Genomic DNA, 17941 nt, shown 5'->3' on the forward strand with positions numbered 1-17941 from the left:
GAGATACAAGGACAGATTGTATCTATCGAAGATATACTTTCCTCGCCGAAAGAAGATTATTGGCTACATTTCGCAGAAAAATTGTTACGCCAAGTACGTTTGCTTTAGGTCACGAATAATGAACAATCTTTATGCAATTATAGCATCGATTGTGAATCGATAGTTTGCAAACTATGACGTAAAAAATTGAAATTAAAAACTAAACTTTATATCATGCTGTTCTTATCGTTTAATTTGATTTCAATCAAGCATGACTTATATTTATTATTGATAAAAGATATATAATAAGTTATTAAGACATCATAACCTTGAGTATGATTTTCGGTTAGATAGCAATCAGAACTCGTAAAACGTTTTATCGTTAAACCTTTCTAAGTTAACACTAGAACCGTTGACCGTTGGACATCTAAAAGTCGCTAAAAATATCGAAATTGTACAACATTGAAATATTCTTATCTATTCAACAGAAATTTTATATTTAAGGAAGATAATGTGCAAAGATGTGTATAAATCATTTTTCCAATTAAAATTATGCATTTGAGTTCGAGTTTGGAAATGGAGTAAAAATGTTCTATTCATGGTTATAATAGTATTGAACAAGGAAAAATGAGTTTTTTTATGACATAACATTTTGAGCTAATTCGATTACATTGCGATTTGCGCATAGATAAATTTTCGAATTTGATATAACTTTTGATTATCGATTAAGATGTTGAAGTTTTGCGCAAAAATATCTCATTTGATTTTATTAAGATATGCAATTGGCATTTATATTACATTCGATATTAAAGAAAATGAAGAAATAAATTTTTAAAAATAGTGCAATGGATGAATATCTTAAGTCGCATTGTGCCAAGTGAATTAAATTAATTGATCATTACTTTCGCGGTTTTTTCTGTGTAATGATTATTTTTTATATCGAAAAATTGTGCATTTTACAATTAATTTACGTGCATATATGCAATCTTGAAATAAATTAATGATAATGGTATGGATGAATTAACAACATTTGGAGTTAATTACACCAGACTGTAAAAATAAAAATGTATAACTATAAAAGTGCTCTCTCTCTTCCTCCCCTTCTCCCCCGCTCTCTCGTAGGAATGTCGAACGTACAAATGATTTTATCATAATACTCGAAGAAAGTATTATATGTGATCTTAGTCATGAAATAATGAGTAAGAGCTCTTCCTTCACTTAACTTATCATTGAAGTTGACGCTGACGTAGGTATCATTTATATCATATGATCTGTATTCACCTTGGTGTAAGGTCCAGTTCTCGTCTGATAAAACTTACATCGTCTAAATATGACGATGATGGTCGTGTATATTTCTAGCCATTATAACAATCGATAAAACTCCGAAAGGACATTAGTATTTCTTATCTAGAGATTTTTTTCAGATACTGACATATCTCTTGCATGTTCTGTGACGAAATGCATATGACGAAATATAAGACATCACGTGTAAAAAATGTGCCCTTGCAATTTATCAGATTGATGGCGAGCAAAGATCGAAATTATGCTTGTACCGTTAACATGACAAATACGAAAAATATCTGTTAAAATATGTACCTTAGATTAGAAAAATTAAGATTGTAAAGTCTTTTGTCGTACACATCATTTATATATTTTCGTTATTCCATACATACTGAATACTTGTTTATTGAAAAAATTAGAGAATTTTTGCACTCTCTCTCTCTCTCTCTCTCTCCCTCTCCATAACATTTTGTTACTGCCATGTATATGTTGCTTCGCCATGTGGCGTAACTAACAAATGACGCGCGTGTCCGAGCTATCCATATGTAGGTAGGATGTAGGATCGTTCAGAGATAGGCGGATATGTACGGGTGAAGTACATTAATCAAACGGTATGATACGCGTCCTTAACCCTTCCTTGCCCTTCCATCCCTTTCGTTATTCTGTTGCAAGTTCGCGTTACAATCGAAACGAACTTATGGCTAGGGTTGCCGCTTCATGGAATTATCTATCTATCTTTCGCTTATTCTTTGCTTCTGAAAAGCTGTGAATTTTGTATTTTTATTAAGATCTATCTTAAATCGACAGTGCAGTTCAAAGTTTTTTTTATCAATTGATCAATGACTTAAATTATGTGAGAGAAAGCAAACGATCTTATTGTACTAAATTAAAAAAAGAAACTAGATGGTACCAGGAAACAAAACGTCCAAGTTAACGACTAGAATAAATGGCTTGTTTAAAATTCTTCGATAGTATCAGGGACTGAATTTCTCAGCACCTCGCATTATGCTGAAAAATAAAGCGATCGATTCGCGACGGTTTGCCAGTACGGTAGCTAGATAACGCGCATGCCGTGCAGCATCAGCATCGAGGATGCGGGATGTGTGCGTATACCTCGTCTCAATTCATTATTCCACCTTCATGAATATATCGCGCTATCGTCTTCCGCGCTCGCGCGTAGCTCTGTTTTCAATTTTCTCGTCGTGAACCATCCTACGAGCGTGACGATACATATACGTGCATTCGTAGAGATTCGTACGTATATACGTATATGTGTATATACATATATGTCTGTATGTATGTATATATATGTATATAGGTATACATATATTTATACATATATGTATGTATATATATGTACACACCCACACGAGCGACACTAAAGCACATGAGCTCGCGAATGCGTATGCAGGTACACGTCGACGAAGAGCGTGGCCGGAGGGAAGCAGGTCGCGCGCGTATGCGTTTCTACATACGTAGAGGCATGTATAAATACATATACATATTACATATACATATATCCAGATGTATATACAGACGCAAACGCGAACGAGAGAGGCACATATATACTAGGCCGCCTGGCTATGTACGTGCTCGTATATAGCGGAGAGCACAGGCAGGCTGGTTGCGGATAATTCAGGCAATCAGCGTAATGTTGCGGCGGTGAGGACCCTCCAGCCCTCACTACGTATATAATACGGTACCTACCCGCCCCGGACCAACCGGCGGCGGGCTTCCAGATACGTAACTGCGGACGCCTGAGTCGCGGCCCCATCGGCCGGCTATCCTGCCTTCTGTGTACGCGAGACTACGCGAGAGTTAGGTAATAGCCTACGCGTGCCTATGGAATTCTACCGGGTGATTCGGTGCACCGCGCAGCGGTACCGCGACCGGATTCCAAGACTCAACTTCCGGGATTTGCATACCATCCTGATAGAACGGCGGTTCTTCCCGATTACGCGCGAAAGCCGCAAGTTCCGTTTAGGATTTCGAAATCATTCCGATAACTCGCGAAATAAGATTGCGCTATCGCACGATGAAGTGCTATAAAGATATTCGATATGATTATTGAATTGTTCGTTGATCAGACGAGGAAACTGCAGTCGTACATACATACATGTGCGAGTCGTGTTTGTATATGTATATATCGACACGAACGCAACGCCTATATGTAGTCGGCGTAACGACACACGTATCGCGTCGAGGAGATTGTTTCGAATCGCCTAGATGGTGGACAGGCAAGAGGGTAGTCCCCGAGTGACAATGCATCGAGTACTCTCGAAATGTCCCGGTGCGGCTCGCGTCTTGCCCTTCTGTCCACCTTTTACCTCTTTCTCCATCTCGATTCACTGATTGATAATTTGCAATTTTGATCCCAGATATTTATTGTCGGCATGTATATGCCGTCACACTATCAATTATATTATCGATTGTTAATTTTATAATATGTTTAGTACAGAAATCAAATACAGATTAAGACGAATCGTGCGATCGAACAGTTTAAGGTAAAATATTTAAAAATATTTAATCAGACAGATTAAATTATTCGACCAATTCTCAACGACTGAATATTCGGATAACAATTCAGATATCAAAAAAAGTCTAAAAGAAAATAATATTTATTGTAAAGAGAAGTAATCAGCTTTTTTGGTTTTCTTCTCACAATATGTCTAATTTTATTTTATTATTCTAAAGGCCATTGCACGTAACAAAGTTTTAGTCATAAGTCGATTATTCTCCTTGAGCTCGAAGAATAATCGAGTGTGATTAGTCTATTTTCTTACGGCCTTACGATTATGACTAAAACTTTGTTACGTGCAATGGCCTTAACTGATTTCAGATTAGGATTGTTTAGTTGTTTTTAATTTACAGACTCGAAAGATTCGAACAGTTTGAGATTCAAGCAAGAAGTCCGAATTATTCGAATTATTTAATTATCAAAAAATTGGGAAAAATAGTAAACAGAATGATAAATTTCTTTCGCCAGTACATAGAATAACAATTAAAGTAATTTAAATCGACCTGACTGGCAATATATATAACGTCTTTTTCGATATGAACATTCGATATGAACAAAAATAGTAAAATGAGCATTAATTTAATATGACTCAGAGATAAAAATACAGAAACTAAAATCCGTATTATGTCGATTGTATCAGATTCACTCGTTCGAAGTTCATAAAGATTACGAAAGTTATCTTGCTGAATATCTTGTTGAATTGAGTTCTGATAAGATTAGTTTGATACTCTAATAATTCGCTATTTTGAGATAATGTAGATGATTCCATCACAAAATAATAGTTTAAATGAAGGTTTTGAAAAGGTTAACATTTTTGTATTAACATGTTATATTAACTTAAATATTCCATAAAATGTATATAATATATTATTGTTAATATAATATAACAAAATATATATTATAATAAAATATTAAGCAGTTATATCTTCTGATGCATAAGAAATGTATATTGTGTTACTTCATTAAATCAGTCAAACGTTGAATATCATTCGCTCGATGTTATTATCTATGCGAATTTTGTTACGAAACTAGCGATATTTTATCTGCCGGTCGATAACCACCAATAAATTGAACGTTGAGCATTCCTCGCGTATCTCATCGCTGGTTTGCCGATCCCACTTCCTTAAAGTACGATAAAATCCCTCGTCTCATACTCTTCGCTCCCCTGTCACAGAACAGGAGGCTCTAGCATTTCATCTTTTCAGTAGACTTTCCGCGAAATCGGATAGGCTAGACTTACGTGAAGAACGTTTATGCGAATTATGGTGTCTCAAGTGTCGCCCATGACGTTGCCGTAAAATATTGAAAGACACTGATGTTTCTAATAATAGATTAAGGTGTAATTATAATTGTCAAGCGTTATATGCAAATTAAGAAAGAACATTTTGGAGAAAATGCATACCACCACAATCAATATCGTACATGTTATCTTAGATTTCGATTACTTAACAGTTGTGAATAACGGAGTTGAAAGTCAAGATGAATGACGCTCGTTTCGAAATATGGCACATCGATAATTTTTGACTTATAAACTTGAGGAATTTTGCGGAGCAAAATAGTCAACAGATAGTAGAATTGTAATCTTCCTTTAATGTCAAGTGGGCTTTTATCTTAACGAATATTTTTTGATATGAAATAAAGAGATATTTAGCGATAAGAATCGAAAGAGATTATGACAACGATAAACGTATTATAATAATTCCCGAAGATAATAAGAGGAGAGGTTTCAAAAATATTTCAATTTCATTACTGTACTCTTCCATCAGTTAAACTGGCGTCACTTAGGAGCTAAGAGTTTCGAATAACGAATCACCACATTTTCGCTGAAGAAGAAATCTGCGGCTTGACGATAAAGTCTTGAATATCCGTGTACTTCTGGAAATCAAAGAAGGATTTAAGTACTCGTGGCGCTTAATTTTTCCTTCTGCCAAGACTTTATCACGGTCGGAAATCTCCCACTTTCTCTCTTTCTCTCTTTCTTTCTTTTTTCCTTGCTAATTTTCTCGAGCGGAATCGGGAGGAACAAGCGATCTCTGCGCGCTGATAGTCAGAATCCCGCGAGGAAAAGTTTCGTGTCTCCGTTCTTCGTGGTTCTTCTTCCTGAGTATTCGGCGGAAGTCGCAGGTTTCGCGCTCCTTTCCTTTCTCTCGTCTTTTCTCATCCACGGTTGACGATTTCTTTCGGGGCGCCCGACCGCGCGAAGGACCGCCTTCAAAGGACCCAAAATTACTTTCTGGATAAGCTGGATTAGGGTTTGCTCTCGCACCGCGTCCCAGATTAGACCGACGACGTACTCACGACCCGTCTCCTACGGGATCTGTTTTCCGCAGCGTGGTGTATTTGTCCGGCAGGAATAGTTCGGACGAGAAAATTTTCTACAATTGTAACTGGTAATTATTTTAAAATTTATTCGCGAAAATTAGTCGCGTTGAGATAATAACTGACTCTTGGCATCTTTCGTTCTTTATTTTTCATGATTGTATATAGTTTTATATACGAGTCAATAATTATCCGCACTTTATTTCTATAATTTATTAGAACAACAGTAAACAACGTATAATTACATTATTTTTCAACATAATCCCGGTGCTTTTTAATGCACTTGTTCCAGCGTTCCATATGCTTGCATGTACCCTCGGAAAAAAATGTTTTTGATTTGTCCCTTAGCTATGTATACACCATTTCTCGCACATGTTGGTCTGTGATAAATTGATGACTTCTTAAGGCATCTTTAAATGGCCCAAACAGATGGAGTGAAATCTCTATTATATGCGTTTGAACGCATATAATGGACAGCAATATGTGGGCGTGCATTGTCTGCAGCAACAACCAACATGTGCAAGAAGCGGTGAACACATGGCTGAGGGAAAAACCAAAAATATTTTTTTTTTTAGGATACATGCAAGCTGTGTAAATATATATATATATATATATATGCACACGTATTTTAATTTGACATTTGTCTTAAGAGCGCGTCATTTGGTTACGCGCGTCCGCGTCTCGTTTTCGTTCGCCCTATGTCTCTCGTGGCTTTTCTCTTTTCCCGACCTCGGGACGCTTCCTTTCAGCGAATCTGGCACGCGGAGTCGCGAGATCCGAAGTCGCATTGGTAAGCAGAGCGTAGGGCGAACTTTAAGAGGGTTGCTTTTGTCGAGACGTTCGCTACCCTTTAAACCGCCTCCTATCCTCATCCTCCCTCGGTTGCTCCATCCTGCCTCTTCGTGTCCCTCGCCGTATCTCGTCCCGCCCTCGCGCGGGACTTTCCTCTCTCTCCGTCCTACTCTTTCCTTTGCACCCTTGGGAAACCGGCTTTCACCCTCCCCTCGCTCTTCCCTCCCTCGCTCACCGATGGGTGAGTTCTCGCCGCCGCGCCGTCTTCTCCTCCGCGCTTCACGACGAAACCCGATGGCGAAACCTAGGCGACCAGATTAGAAGGGGCTGAAACCCGCGCGCCGACGGCGGGACTTTCGTGATTTCCACTCGGGATTCGTATCTCGCGCGCGTACAACGTACCCTCTCGACCGCTGCTACTTCGCGGAAACAATGGCGGAGGTGAAGGCGGAAAGTGTACCTACAGAGCGATGGAAGACTGATCGAACTCGAAATGGCCGGCTACGACGGAGAGAGTCAGCCGGTCGAGGGCAGGCGTTTACCCTTAAAGCGTAGCGACGTAAAACTCACGCTCGACGAGTTTCAATGTATATAATACAATTGAAAGAAAAAGGAAAGGAATAGAAAAGGAAACACGTTGGTCCGCACGAGACACGTTGGTTTTTAATGAAATGTGTGTCGAGCGTGTGCGAAAATTGCGGGATCCGTTTAAATTCAATGTAACGACAAAGCTGGAAAATATATAACAAGTTTGCGGAATTCGCCCCTCTCTTTCCTCTTCCTCCTCCTCCCCCCTTTTTCTTTTTCTCTTTCGAACGCAACGTTTTTATAGCATAACGTGAGTTTTATGTTGAAGTTATGCGATAAAAAATGCAGCACGGATTTGTTTGTCGGTAATTTTTTTTCTCGACTCTCCGGTTTCGGAATTCTCGTGATAATTTTACGCGAAAACCTGTCAAACTAGCGTCCAAAATGTTTTCTCTTTCTCTCTTACTTTTCCATCCTTTCTTTTTTAATAGATGTTATTTTCTTTGTTGAAGTCGGAAAAACTGTGGCAAATTAACGAGTATTTATTTAACAGCGAAACATATGTTGTTAGTCATGTTAAGGTACATTTGACTACGTCTTTAGAATGATCACTGCGAGGTCGTATTGTTGCAGAAGATAATTAACGGCAATTAAACGAAATGCATCCGCGAATATTAGTACTATCGAAACTCTCAACGACAAGCTCGTGGCTGACAATGTGAGTGCTCGGCGCTTTTAACGAAATGGCACAATGGAGAGGGTTGCCGCGGTCACCACGTTTTTTGACAATATTTTGCGTAATTGAGCAGCGGCAATAAATTTCGGTTGAATTATGCCCGCGCGAGGAAAATAACTGAAAACTGTCCAACTGTTCCCATCCATTATTTACATCGTTTAGCAAATTTTACTGCTCCCGGGTGGTGTTGGCCGCGCCATGCCAGATATTTTCTCTCTGAGCGTAGTTGTATCCGTGTTGTGCGCGCGTGTCTGTGTACGGCGTGTATAATTGTGTGGTGTGCGTGAGCGAAAATACAGTCGGCCATTTATTCGCGCGTACAGCGGCCAGGAGGACGAGAGGCACGAACGAATGAATTTACGATTTCATCGAATTCCCTCGTTAATCGCCGGTATACGAGTTTCCGGGACTTCACGGCCGACCGAATTCTCGCTAACACCCCGGCGAGGTTCAACGAGACACCCGGTAGAACTGTCGTATCTCCTTTTCCCCGCAATCTGCGCCGATTTTACGATCGAAGCTCATTTCCCTAAAACCGCGATCCTACACACATCGCGAATATTCAGTGCGAGTGCGATTATGCGCGAGTTCGGCCGATGCCGAATATAGGCCTCCTAGACTACTCGTACTCGGTTACTCGTACTCGTGCTCGTCTTTGCTCGTACTTTGTATTCAGCCAGTCCCACATACATCGCGAGTACTCTCGGCATTCGTAAGTAGTGTATGACTAAGCATTAGGCCGATTTTGATAACTCGCCCTTTTTCCGTTGTTGGTGAAACCTGTCGTCAGTCAAAGAGAAATTTGAAACTACTCGGGATTTAAGAGATAAATGAGATATGGAATGCGTCGAAAATAAGGAAAAGCAAGATATATCGAAAGACAACGAAATTCGAGTTTTGAATAACATAGATCAATCAGTAGTACTTGGCAACGAATGAATGACGTAAATTAAAACATGGAATCGTTATGTAACGAAGAATGGTTAATGAAAATATTTTCTGGATGTGTCTGACATCCGGATGACGTGACATTTAGTGTCACGCGTGACGAAGATTTATTAGCAACCGATTACGGAGAATCAATGATGTACTAAATTGCACGGAACGAATCTGATAAGTGATCGTAACGGAAAAAACCCACAAACTGCCTAATGATATTCAGCATATTTTTCTGCCCTGATTTTTGTCCGCGTCGTATCTGTAAAAAGATTCGCCGACAGATAGTCCCGACAGACCCTTTCGGAACTTTCTAAAAGTCTAACTCTCGTTACGCCCGAAGTTTTCCCTATCTTTTTCATGTATAAGAACCGCTTCCCGTGAGAATATTCATGAACTCTTGCGGTTTCTATTGCATTGTCCCGGAAACAAATCTCCGCGCGAAACAATATTCATTGTTAGGCTGCGCAAAGTAACACGCGCGTGCTAGTGTCGTATTAATATCGGCACGGCACTCGCGACGTGAACAACGGTGTGATTTTTCACGGGGTGGAAACACCTCGTGGGTTAATAAAGTGACTCGATCGGTGTTGCAATGAACAGAGTCGGCGTGGTGGCTTGTATCTCGCATAGTTATGGGATAGGTATTTATCAAACAATGGCCAGATATCCCTCGAACTAGCTACGGGTCGAGCCGTTAGCCAACATGTGTACTGCAATCAGATTTCGTCGATTGTGCCATAGTTAAATTGGATAGTTTCGATCGGTAATTTAAGTTGCCGAATCGACACTGAACTTAAAACGTTTAGATAATTCCGATACCTTTTTCATTGACTTGACGTATCCTAAAGTAATTTTGTTATTTAATTGATTATGATTTTTTAAGCATGCTAATTGGCTCGCGAGTATTAATTATTCTTTTTCTTGGTATTTTAAAATAAATCAGATTTCGCGTTTACTGGCGAATCACGATTATTTATAGCTTGAATAGCATTTTGTATTCGAAATATAATGACTGTTACAGTTTAATTTCTTTTCCTGTATAAAGCAGACTTTACACGTGGAACGTGTATCGATCCTGCCGGAAATTATACGCTTCATCGCCATATTACTTACCACGTTGGTTTGTTTAGCGCTTTCTTGTGCATAAAGTAGGCCGTACCGTATCGCGGACACGTGGATTACATTAACATATCGATTTAGCGAGTGACCTTGCATCCGGATACCGTGCTGTCTCAGCGATATCCGGTAGCTTACGTCTCGACGATCACCATAGCAGTCCACCATTTCACTGTGCCGACGTCACGTTGTTGCGGTCCTATCGGTCTGTGTCATCAGCAGGTAAATATATGATATGAAATACGTCGGGGTAGTAAGTAACAGACTCCGTCGACGTTTGTCTGTCATCTTGAAAGGAGGTACTTTCACTTCAGCGAACAATTTAGAAAATTATTTCTACTGTTGTTTGTCTGTACCTACTGTTGATTGCTGTTACTACTTACACATTTGAAACTTCACTTTAAATGCGTAATAATGAGATTTTTATACGCCTTGACGTTTATACTAATATATTACAACTTTTTCAAATCTATAATCTAAATACATTGTTTAAATCATAATCTAGTACAATTTAAATTCTATTCATCTAAATTCTTGTTACAAAATGTTCTCGTAGTTTCCTCACGGTTAAAGTTTTCGATAACAGTAATTAGGAATTAGGGAGTAATTATGTTATCGAAAACTTTAACCGTACGTGGTGAAACATTTAATGAAAATGACAGTCCAAATAGTTTATTAATTTTCTGGTATCAGAATTATTCGCCGGGAGCTTTTTAAATTAGCGACGTGAATATACATATACGCGACGCGCGATCATTCGATCGGCCGGTTCCGACATCGGCAATGTGGCCCTCGCGGTCATCCGCCATTGCATTGTACTGAAATGGCCGCATAGCGTTATCAGCCGACGTAATCAAGCAGGCAGGTATATACATATTGAAGGTGGTGATGTGCGTGTGTATATGCGTGCGTGCGTACGTGCGTGCGTACGTGCGTGCGTGCCTGCGTGCCTACTGCGTGCTGTGCGGATCTGTGCGTGTCGAGATAGAAACGAGGAAGCTGTAGGAAGAAGCGAGTGGGAGGACGAGCGGCAATGTAGATGGGCGAGAGGAATAAGGAGAGAGGTAGAGGAGGAGAACGGGAGAAACAGAGAAAGAGGGAGAGAGAGAGGAGTAGCCTTCCGATTGGTCCACGCTAGGACCCCAACCTCCGGCACGCACGTAACATAGCCAGATCGATACGCACTGCCCAAGTCACCGTCCCTCTCCATCTCTCTCTCTCTCTTTCTCTTCCCCCTTTCTCTCCCTCTCTCCCTCTCTCTGCTCTGTTCTCTCTCGTTTCTATCCCTCTTTCTTTCGTTTTCCTTGTCCCTCTTCCTCTCGGGTTCTTCTCCGTCTCCATTCTACGCATTCTCTTTACCAGCTTCCTGCACCATATCTCTCCTTCTAACCCATTTCTTCTTCTATCTTGCTATGCTCCAGCCATGGTTTCCTCTCTGTCTCGCTATGGTCCGCACTCTATATTCATTCCTCGCTCATTTCAGCTACGCTCACGAATAACCATCAACAACATACTCCGACGATAACTGCCTTCTGTCATTCGAATTCTTTCTGGTATACCTCTTAAAATTCCAAGCGATCGATAATGTTCACGACACTGCGGCATAGTTCCTAATTTCGAGTATCCATTTATGATTCCACACATTGTTTCAACGTATAATCTGATTGCGAGTTGAAACTATAATTCGAACGTTATTTTATGGGTCTTTCACGAACATCACATTCTGAACATTTTGAAGTTTTTTCTTTCTCTCTGATCCGTGGTTTCATCCCCGTCTCACCAATGTCGATTTCATCCCTCGAGTTCTTCGAGGCGATTTACAGATCCAGCGTGAACGCCTCAAAGAACCCCGTCCTGTCGAAAGTGAAGTTACGGCCGTCTTCGTGTGTAATCCGACAAAACGTCTAGTCCGCAGAGTATCCGCGACTTCTCACGGGGATTTGTGGGTCTCTTCTCGCGGTCATTTTTCAACGATCGCGCGCAATGCAACCGGGCGCACTCGTCGTGAGTCGTAATCCAATTAAAGAAAAGCCCGGCGCGGCGATTGTGTCGCCTAATCGACGAACAAGGCGCCGCGTTATTACCCGCCCCTTCGCCGCGGGGCACAATGCTTCCTGGCGGATCGGCGAACAATAGACGAGCGGCGAATGGATACGTACGCAGCGCATACCAGTAATGAGGGAGCCCGATCAACGGTAATACCGGGTGTCCGCGCGCAAAAGCGCGGTGACTTCTTGTTTCCGCGACAACAATCTTCCCGCATTCCCGGCCGTGTCGCTCATTCTGCCCGCTATTTCCCCTCGTTTTTCCTTTATTGTCTTGTTCATGGATTCGACATTGTTAGTCCACTAGACTTATGTAATGATACATGATAACTGGATCGTTAGATGCGTTCGTCAGCGATTAATCTCTTTCCCCCTCGCTTTCTCTTTCTATCTCTGCCTCCTTCCCGGTCCGACCTTCGGCAGTCAACCGACCGCAGGACCGCGAACCGTGTGAGAATCTCCTCGTCGGTCGTGTACAGTGCTCCAATAAAGCGCTATCGCGTCCGATTTTGACAGTGAAAGGGAGGGGAACAGCGCGCGATCTTTCGTTCGTGAGAATCGGCGGCCTTGACTTCTGATCCTCGGGAAATTGGAGATTGTACGGGTCCGTAGGGTGCACTGGCGGCGTGCAACAGGCATCGGTAATGGTAGGACCCCGTCGTGTTTACGGGGACGTCGACGAATTCGATGGGAGATACGATTAGCTGCTGTTCAGTTTCCGATAATCCGACACAAGTCATTCTCTTGATACTCGAGAAATACGGGTAATGGTTGAGGGAAATGTTTTCTGACTTTGTTGCAGCTGTTGTCTTATAATCTTAAATGTCAATCTAAAATGTTGTTTTAAAATATAAGAGCAGCAGGCTTTGGCTGCGTTCGCTTTGGGCGCTTTCGTGCTGAAAGCGTCAGTCTATCTTTAATTATTGCTCATTACATGTTGAAAAAAGATGGAGTGATGCTTTCAGTACGAAAGCGTCCAAAGCGAACGCAGCCTATAAGATCGGTTAACGTCAATATGCGAAACAAATGCGATGCATATGTTCCACAGCACTAGCAGATCCTGATGTTGATAATGAGAGGGGTTTCGGCAAAATTATTTCACTTGATATTTTTCTTCGTATCACGCGTTTAGTTTTTACTTCAGGATCAACGAGAACTTGGTGAAACTTTGGATCCTGCTTTAATATTTAACGCATTTTTTTCTTAGATTTTTTAAAACAGATCCAATAAAACTGATTTCTTTTATTTGGGGGGGGGGGGGTTTAACCCCAAAACTTCCCCCTAGGATCCGCCAGTGTTCCACAATATCGTAGTCGCATGAGCTTTCGTGAGAAACGGATGAAATAATATTCCGTTGAACGCGTTTATACCTGTTTATGAAGTAACGCTTGCCTAACTCGGGCGGGAGCGGTGCGCATTGCGGTGAAATAATTGACGCCAACGCGCCTGACAGTCTTTATCGGATGTGACATGTTAGTTTAAATAGATAGAATTTTGTGTCGAGAGGTCGAACTGTCCTCGGAATAGCTCCGATGATGAAGAGTGGTGCGAATAAAAAGTAAATATAGGCAACAAAGAGTAGAAATGCTGATAACGAATAGCGCTATGACGAGAGTTACCGAATAAGGTGGAATTCGCGTGTTCCCTCCGAATTATTCTATCAATCATACGGGTTTTTTGATGATATATCAATTAAATATCGCCCTGGATAAATCGCAGTGGCGACTTTAAAAAAAAATTACTACGACAGTAAGCTCTTCTGAAATTCTAAACGAAGTGCATTATTATCAGATTGTTCCAGCTTTAATAGTTCGCAACAACAGTTCGTTACAATCGAATACACTTCAACCGCGTATTCTTAATTTTGTCACACTTTTAAAACCAGTGTATCTCTTCCTTTCCATGATATTTTATAAGTAGAAATAATAAATTCATAGGGCAAATCGCGGACGACAAAGTTGCGACACGGATGAGAGATGATGAGCGAGAAGTACAAAATGGAGGGGAAAAAAATGAATAACCCACCCCCGTATAACTGGATAAATCGTCGGTTTGTCGCTCGCCCGGGTTCTCAGTTACTTTTTACTCGATGTCGCCACCCTCCGCGTGGCGGTACGATGATGTATGTGGCACGTGATTTATATCTTCTGCGAGGATGTATTAAATGAGAGGAAAGGCGAGCGAAGTGACTTATGCATACGATACTTGTAGTCGAGAATCATTTTGATCTTGTGCGGATTTATCTCAGAACCAGCAGATGTCATTTGTAATGTCATCGCTACGATATTTCGTAGCCAACTTATTTGCAGTCACGACAGAGTCTTATCTTCGAAGTCATTTTATTTGAAATTTGAACAAAACGTTCTGTGAGTTTTCTTTTGATTCTTTTTTATCGATACTTTTACGATGGAATGCGATTAGGACAGTTGAACTTTGTTTCATGTAACAACTCAAAATTTCTTTAAAATAAAATATAGATTGTTTAAGCTATTTATCGGAGGACAGGTTTTTCTAGCGCAAAAACATATACACATACAAAAGAAGTCTAGATAAAGGCGCTCGTGCTTTATCTGACTGAACGTTCTGACTGAAGTTCAACTTTCTTCAAAGTCGAGAATAAGAACTATGGGGGGAACTATGCGTCCCTATTTCCGTATCACGCACGATATCACCGTAGGAAATGTGGATTTTAGCCGAGAACTGACGCATATGATTTTGTAGATGGCTTACTAAAACCGGCCGTAGTCATCATAGTCATGTTATTCTCACATCCTATCAGCAATCGACAGTTCTCTTTATTATGCGACTCTAATTTGTCTGAATTAATTGTAAGTACTTTTATGATTTATTACATAATTAGTTGATTTTTTTTCCATAAAATTTTGTCATCTTCCTTAGTACCGCTTAGTACTTAAGAAATACTGCACGTTATAAAAATATCGCATTTCAGAGGGATAAAAAATACAAGTAAAGATGATTGTTTAGTTTGATCCAACTGGCAAACAAGACAAAAAAAAAACAAGGTGTATATTTTCATTGGAGAGAGAGAGAGAGAAAGAGAAAGATGTGGAACGCTGTGGGCCAATGCAGATAGTCACGACAGCGTTTTCTCACTTTGACATATTTTGCAGTGCGTCTGCGGGCGCATAATTAGCATGAGAATAATGGCGCGCCGGCTCTCTTAATCAAACTTTTTAAATAGGATTCTCCTTTTACTCCGTTCTTATGGCTACGGGAAAACTCGACCTGCCGGTCTTTTTTTAATATGAAATGCTAATCAGCCTCGCATATCGTTGCCTTATCCAGCCCGACGTTTTTCCACGAGAAAGTTCGTGACTGCTACCGAAAACTACGGTTTAATATTAATCCGACGTTAAATTTGAATTTCGATGAGGGCAGAACGTCGATTTCGCTGCCGGACCAATAATACCATCTCCGGCAATTTAAATGCACCTCCTCAAATTCGAAATTCGCAAAATTACACGTTAATATCCATGCAGCAATTTAAATCGAAGGCTTGAAATTAAGTGTAATTATCTGCCGCGACGAATAGTAACTGTTCAAGCATTATATTTCGAGATTGCTTAATTACAGACAGCTATTTAATGCAGTGTACAAAAAATTATGCAAAAATTATATTAAAAAATGGACACGCTTTACGATAGAATGACTATTTGTATACTCCGCGACCGGTTGACACTAATGAATATATGTGACCGACACACGTCCAAGGAGAGACGACAAATTAGCGTCTTTCGTCACTGGCGTTCGTCGCAATTCGCGCCGTTCAGCCCGCGCATACATATTCCCGAGCGTCCTCCGCGACCACGAAGTTGGAGTTCCTATCTCGCGTTCTCGCTTATTATCGCGATCGAATATTCCGTCAACGATGCGTCTTTTGTCGGTCCCCGATGGAAGAAGAGCAGGCGGAGAGAAGGAGGGAGAGAGAGAGAGAGAGACGAAGACAGAGGAAAAGACACGGAGGCAGCGGTAGTGCATGAAGAAGTTAGAGGAAGACGAAGAAGTGGATGAGGCAAGAAGGCGAGGAGGCGAGAGGGGGAGGACCAGGACGCCGACGATGCGTCGTCGTTACGCGACGGAATATCATTATCCGGATAATGGGCCGGCAATTAGCTCGACGGCGTGCATAAATCTTCGCGTGAAAGGACAGGATACCCGGTATTTAAATAAATAAGTAGCCTCATTGTCCGGCCACGGGCGTCATCGGGTCACGGTGGAAGCGTGAAGAAGGAAAAAAATGCTAATCAGTCCGAAAACTCCGCGCCACGACGCGGTGTGTGACAGACGTGGCGAGAAGAAGGATGAACCTACTTCAGTCGGATGAGAAGGGGAGGTGAGACCGCTCTTTCAAAATGGACGGAGGTGAGAAAAGGAGAAAAAAAAAACTCGTGGGGAAGCTCGGTAATTTAAGCAGCGTAACTGCTCGACAGATAGAGAGACACCGAGAGAGTCTTTTCTCGCTGTCTAGCGATTAACTGGGACAAGTTTTACACGAAAATCTTCGTGCGTCCTTCACACGGTCTGATTATAAGCACAAGAGTAAAGATACATGACGACAGCGCTCGATTCTCTGAGAAGTACAGAAATGCATTAGATAGGAATACTTTCCGTCGAAATTAATCTTGTAACGTTATTCCGCATCGGGTTGTACAAACGTGGCATAATTCTATCTACTTATTAAATTTTTCCGTATTTACTTCGTAATCTGCGACTTATAACAATGATTCCTCGCGTCTTTCGCACCCCCGGTTACCCCCCTCACTCCCCCTTCCTTCCCCAGCCGTTCTATGAGAAAGGGATAGGGCGGGAAGTTAACCGCAGTGGACGCGTGGCTACGCATCGGCCGTCCACCCTCGTGGTGTCTCCTGCCCCGATGGATCACCCCTCGCCGGATCGGCGCATCGCGCATCGGGGGCGCAACGAGGATGATGTGCAATCTATCGAAAGATATTCATGGGGCTGGCCGTTGGCCCCCGTGCTCACGTCCCCGTCAGCCATAACCGTCGCGTCACGAATGTCTTATTGATTGCACCCCTGCGAACAGAGACGGACAGACGCGGAGGCAGACCGGCAGAAAGAGAGAGAGAGGGTGCCGGGCCGTGATGAGGGATGACTGGGACACGTAGCGGGGGGCAGGAGGAGGTGGGTGGGAGGGAGGGAGGGCAGTTGTGGCGGAGGGGTACGGGACGGGACGCTATATCAAGCCGACCGGCTTGAAATAACGCGGGAGGAAGGGGACGCGCGGCGTCCGGAAGCGGCGAATATGCGTTTTGGATCACCGGCGGATGTCCACGAGAGGGTTGTCGCGCGTTGTTTGTCGCGCTCGGTTCTCTTCGCTCTTCTCGCTCTCAAACGCGTCGTGACTTCGACGAACGAGACGAAATCCGAACACATTTGATACTTGGCGTACGATAAAGAGTCGCGTTTAGATTCTGTGACATCCCGATGTCCCTAAGTCTGTCAGATTGTGACGAATACGTAGGTATTCCGTGAAATTATTAGCGATTCTTATTGTGGGAGATTTCTGTTTGGGGCAAAAATTAAACGGTTGCCGTCCCAGATTTCTCCACTGACAGAATTTGCTCGTTATGGCGGGCCATTGTCTTTGGCGTTTTGATGGTGAACTGACCGCGGCTTGATTTCTCCCTCTATGATCCCGGCTCGTAC

The 17941-nt window shown here is 41.9% G+C and overlaps 1 protein-coding gene across 7 annotated transcripts in view; it reads left to right on the top strand.

Annotated features, from left to right (window-relative positions):
* The window catches only part of Soxn (SRY-box transcription factor soxNeuro), a 283767-nt gene that overhangs the window by 107486 nt on the left and 158340 nt on the right, over nt 1–17941 (top strand). The gene's annotated exons all lie outside the window — the stretch shown is intronic.

Source organism: Temnothorax nylanderi, unplaced genomic scaffold (assembly GCF_030848795.1).
Source record: "Temnothorax nylanderi isolate EJ_2023f unplaced genomic scaffold, tnyl_v1.0 TNYL_tig0001_pilon, whole genome shotgun sequence".
NCBI classification, from domain to species: Eukaryota; Metazoa; Arthropoda; class Insecta; order Hymenoptera; family Formicidae; genus Temnothorax; species Temnothorax nylanderi.